The 5,832-nt window shown below is 42.4% G+C and overlaps 1 long non-coding RNA gene across 1 annotated transcript; it reads right to left on the bottom strand.

Moving 5' to 3' along the window:
* Nucleotides 1-549: 549 nt before the first annotated feature.
* Nucleotides 550-5,229, bottom strand: LOC144588584 (uncharacterized). Its single transcript, XR_013544200.1, has 2 exons — nucleotides 5,150-5,229; nucleotides 550-1,305 (listed from the first exon to the last, which is right to left on the bottom strand). It is a non-coding gene; the product is annotated as an uncharacterized LOC144588584 (long non-coding RNA).
* Between the last annotated feature and the right edge of the window lie 603 nt (nucleotides 5,230-5,832).

Below are 5,832 nucleotides of genomic sequence, written 5' to 3' on the forward strand. Positions count from 1 at the left end.
GGAGAAAACAAGAATAAACAGAGAAGGAAGTGTTTGAGCCTATGGAGACTACCCCAAGAAATTAGTGATCCAGCTTGTTGCTCTGAGAAAGAGAGAAAGGGCAAAAGGAGACAGAAAAGGAAAAGCAAGAGTGGAAATGGGCATCATCCTCCACCCCAGTGTCCCAAAGAAGATCTAGTTGAGTGTTGCAACAGGAAGTAGAGGTGACAGAATGGCCTGTTTAAGAGAACAGTGGTGTTAAACTGGGGTTACAAAGTTTTGCGAATGAACCTGTTAGAAGTTGTTGAAATATCTCCTTCAAATAAAAGGTGTTGAGTCGAAAAACTCTGGGTCTCCTATTGTGAATGAAATACTCTAGACAAAGGGTCCAGAAAACGCCAAGAGGGGATCACAATGGCACACAATTATTACGCAGGTGAAGCTATCATATCTCTGCAAGTGCACAATATAACTTTGACTTTTATGGGGTTATAAAAATCTTAAAACCATGAAAAATGCACACTTTCTCATTACTAAAAGTTTAGCGAGCTGATTAAGGGCTGTCGATAGAAAAAGCAGTACAGGGTCTCCCGTTACTACCACCTGCCCTGCCTTAATTATGTAAGCTTCCTGGAATTTAAAAAAAAACCTGTCTTGTTCATATATTTCCCCACAATATACAATGTAGAGCAATGCTGGTTATGTGAAGCTTTCACAAGCTTGCATTCTCCAGATATTTTGGAAAACAGCCCACGTAACCCCTGACCATTAACCATATTCATGGATGATGGGAAATGTAGTTCAAAACCTCTGAGGGGCTTCAGGGGAGGCAAATTTGTGTTATGTAAATAACCATAATCAAGTTAACTTGCCCTAAGGAGATTGGGGAAATCAGAAGCAAAAGGAATAATCAGGTTCCAGCCTCCCCTGTCTCTAGTTTTCCCTAATATAAACCATATTTCAGCAACCTCGCCATGCGCTGTTCTCTGACCTCTGCTGTTTGTGCTCTGGGACTGTTTACAAAATAGGACATTGTGTATCATTTGCGAGCTAACGAAGAAGACTGTGGTGGCAGCTCCTCAGCGGCTGTCCCTTCTTTTGTCGGTTTTATTTATTCCACCCCACACAAAGACTTTTTTTTCAAAACCTCAGAAAGAGAGAAATTGATAGACCAGCTAGAGATATTTATGGCATGGAGCAGAAAGCGCTGACAGCTTTGAATGAGAATCTCTTTCTTCCTCCGGGTCTCGCTGCGCTTGGTCCAACAGCATATAAAGATTAGTCATCAGAAGGAATCCCAAAACAGCTACGACTTCCAAGCAACTCCTGGAAATGAGAACAGAAAGAGAGAAAGAGGGAGAGAAATGACAGAGGAAAGGGAGAGGAAGTACAGGGGAGGGGAGGGGACCTTTCAACCGTTTACATGGGGAACAGATTTGCTGAGAAGAAAAGGCTATGTCTTCTGGCTCCAGGTTTTAATAAGTGTCTAATTTCTCATCTCACAATGGCTTCCTGTTCTTGCTTTATGCCCTGAAAGATGGGTCACTATATTGTGAGCAGCCCAAAGGAGTTCAAACGTTTGCTTGATTTGACCCTTCTCCAGTGCAATAGTAACATTCAGCATTTCTGTATTGGCTCATGTGTATAAATTTCGATAATCTGTACAGTGGTGCCTCGCTTAATGACGAGAATCCGTTCCAGGAAAATCGCTGTTAAATGAAAACATCGTAAAGCAAAATTTAAAAACCCACTGAAACACAGTGAAAACTGTTCAATGCGTTCCAATGGGCTAAAAACTCACTGTCCAGCGAAGATCCTCCATACGGCGGCCATTTTCTGTGCCTGTATAGCGAGGAATCCGTCTCTAAGCACAGTGGGGAGCCATTTTAAGCACCCGGTGGCCATTTTGAAACCTCAACGATCAGCTGTTTTTGATGGTTGTAAAGCAAAAATCGGTTCCCGAAGCAGGGCATCGATCATCGCAAAGCGAAATTCCCCCATTTAGACCATCGTTTTGCGATTACAAAAACATCATCGTAAAGCGAATTTGTTGTAATGCGGGGTAATCATTAAGTGGGACACGACTGTACCTCCAAGAATAGCCAATGTTGTTTGTCCCCATATGTCATGTGCCAGAGTGGGAGATGACATGGCTGCGTCCCCTGGGAGAAGGAAACGTCTCCGCCATTAAGTTGTTAGTTAGGGAAATTTTCCTCTCTTTATTTGTAAGCCTATAAGATACCCTTTCATATCCTTTGATTTGTATTCCTGCATCGAGCAGGGGGTTGGACTAGATGGCCTTATAGGCCCCTTCCAAGTTCACTCTTCTATGATTCTAAGTCATCTGGGATTTTTCTTGTCCATGGGAGAAAGCAACATAAAAGTGGAATTTTACAATTTTAATGAAAAGGTAACTCTAAACAAAAAGGAAAATAACTGAACGCAACTCCAGAAGGATCCACCATGCACCAGCAAACAACTAAGATGTTCTACTCTGGAGCAGGACCTCCCACAACAATAAGGACGGAAGGAAAGGCAAACTTGCACAATTCATCTTTTACACCTTTAGTTTAATAATACTTGTGTTCCCTCAAGACAATTCTGATTTATGGTGACCCTCTCCAGGATTTTTCTAGGTAGATACAGAGTACTAAGAAATAGTTTACCAGTCCCTTCTGGGGTATCCTAAGACTGTGCAGCATGTCCAAGACTACATAGGTTGGCTCTTCTGGGATGCACAGTGGGGAATTCCCAAACTCTGGCTCTACAGCAAGATATCTGAGCTATCCAACCAAAAGTAGTTTACCACTCTCTTCTTCTAGTGGCTTTCCAGGAAACCTGTGCAAGACCACATACTCCAGCTCTTCTTCTGGAAGACACAGTGGGGAATCAAACTCCTGATCCCCAACTCTGTGGCTTGGTATTCCATCTCTCTGAGCTAGGTCACCATAAGCCAGAATTGACTCAACCACATGCAACTACCGTATTTTTCTGTGTATAAGACGCCCCCCACTTTTCTAATCCAAAATTAATAAATCTAAGTGGGGCTTAGCAAATATAGGGTAAAAAGGGTCAAAATGCTGCAGGATGGCTTTGATCCCTGCTTTCTCCCTTTGTGCTAAGCCCCATGGGACTTAGCAAGCAGAGGGGAAAGCAGGGATCAAAGCGATCCTGCAGCACTTTGATCCCTGCTTTCCCTTTGCTAAGGCTTAGCAAGTGGAGGGGAAAGCCCTGCATGATCACTTGGATCCGGCTTTCCCCTCCACTTGGTTTTTCCCTCCTCAGCTTCCGTGTATAAGACGACCCTCAATTTTTAGTCTAAAGATTTTAGACAAAAGTATAGTCTTATACATGGAAAAATACGGTATATTAGCTCTGGCTGAAAGGGATGGGGGAAGTGTGCTGCTTATATACTGCCCCATGGTGCTCCAAGCGCTCTCTGAGCAGTTCACAATTTAATTTTGCAAGTTACCCATTGCAACCCCTTCCAGGAACTGGGTACTCAGCTTACCAACCTCAGTAGGATGGAAGGCTCTGCCAACCACACACCACCTACCTGAGCCTGGGATTGAACTTGGGTCATGAGCAGAGTTTTCACTGTAGTACTGCAGTTTAACCATTGCATCATGAGACTCCTAATTTATATGTTCGCATGTAAAGTTCACATGTTCATTGAAAAAGGAGGGATATATTTTACCTCACAGAAAAGTTTTTGCTTCAGAGAAAGAAAATTATGTATGTCCCATAGCCTTTCACATACAGTGGTGCATCTCTTAACGATGATAATCCATTCCAGGAAAATCGTTGTTAAGCGAAAACATTGTAAAGGGAAATTAAAAAGCCCATTGAAACGCATTGAAAACCGTTCAATGCATTCCAGTGGGCTGAAAACTCACTGTCCAAAGAAGATCCTCCATATGGTGGCCATTTTCGGTGCCTGTATAGTGAGGAATCAGTCCCTAAGCACAGCGGGGAGCCATTTTAAGCACCCAGTGGCCTTTTGAAAACCCAACAATCAGCTGTTTTTGATTGTCGTAAAGTGAAAATTGGCTCCCAAAGCAGGGAACTGATCATCGCAAAGCAAAATTCCCCCATTTAGACCATCGTTTTGCGATCACAATTGCGATAATAAAAACATTGTCGTAAAGCGTATTCATCGTAATGCGGGGTAATAGTTAAGCGGGGCATGACTGTAGTCTTCACATCTCTCAGGACTCCACACCTACATTTACTTTACTACAACTATATAATCAAACTGTAAATGGTTATGCATGCTCTGATTATTATATGGTGTTTTATAAAATGAGTACACGTACCACATGTTTTCTCCTAATCAAAAATAATAATAATTTATCATGGCATTAACCTAGGAAACCCTGGAAGGAGTTGCAGTAAGTCAGAATCAACTTAGGAACACACAATTACAACTAGAGCAAACCAAAGTGTCTTGCCTATATACCACCCCATACCACTGACAGCACTCTCTGGGCAGTTTACAAGTTAATTATGCAGGCTACTCTACTACTACAAACAAACAGAAACTTTATGTTCTGGTATTTTCTCTCATTACTTTGAGACACAATTACTTCTTTAGTTTGCATGTTTTACTCTAAATCACATTCATTAACTATTAAGCCATCATATGGGAGAAAGCAAGGAGATACACTTCAAGGCAATGTGCATTGGCTAAACCTATTTCCTGCCATCTCAGTGATACTGATCATTAAAACCTTCTCCATTGGTGTAGCCCTGCCCAGTTCCTTGGCCACTCTAGAACAGTGGTTCCCAATCTTGGATTCCCCAGATGTTCTTGGACTACAACTCCCAGAAATCCTGGCCAGCACAGCTAGAGGTGAAGGCTTCTGGGAGCTTTAGTTCAGGAACATCTGAAGACCCAAGGTTGGGAACCACCGTTTAAGGGTGTGACAGAACACTGGGCAAGTAGAGAATGGGACATTGGAAGAAACATTTAAGCAGGGATTGGAGAGTTACTTTTTTGGGGGCTACAGCTCCTAGAACAGGCCACATCTTGGGAGAATCTGAGAGCTGTAATCTAAAAAAAGGAGGGGAGGACTCATTTCTTAACCTCTGCTTTCACATCTATCAAACTGCCACAGCACATAAAGATGGCCATTGTGGCCCACCATTTCTGATCTACAAGATTTCTTACCGTTGATTTCAATCAGCTTTGACTTGGTTCACACTCTGGTGTTTCCTTGATCACTCGCAACAACAGCAGATGATTAAAACCTACCGTGTAGATGTAATAATTTCACCACTTAGTATCCGGGTAAATAACGCACATCATCACTTCATTAAATCCCCCAGTTTCCTATGCATACATCTATCACGTAACTCTCCCTCTTTCCCCTGGGAAGACTTTCTTTTCCTGTAGACTTGGCCTCATTAGATTTATTTATGGCCGTCTTGTCTATGCCATTAACTACTGAACAAAGCTTCCACTGTATGTTTCAGTCAATGATGTACATAACACAGGTCAAAAACTGCTATAATTTATTTCATATTATGCATCGCTTTCTTTTCTTTTGTTAAAAAGAAGATGCATGTGGCATTTTTCAAGCTCTTATTGCATTGATTATCAGAGACCTGTTATCACACATCTGTATCAAATATTAAAACATCTCTAGGTGGTGGTAGTTTTTATTCAAGAGTTTCCCATCATAAAAGCAGCTGGGGGCAGGGGGTGGGGAGACAGTACAGTGGTGCCTCGCATAATGGGCGCTCCGTTTAGTGACAAAATCGCTTAGCGACGACTTTTCCGGAGCGTTTTTGCGCTTCATTTAGCGATGGTCCCTATGGGCAATTTTCGCTTAGCGATGGTTGGGACCATGC

Source organism: Pogona vitticeps, chromosome 4, assembly GCF_051106095.1.
Source record: "Pogona vitticeps strain Pit_001003342236 chromosome 4, PviZW2.1, whole genome shotgun sequence".
In the NCBI taxonomy this organism is placed as follows: domain Eukaryota; kingdom Metazoa; phylum Chordata; class Lepidosauria; order Squamata; family Agamidae; genus Pogona; species Pogona vitticeps.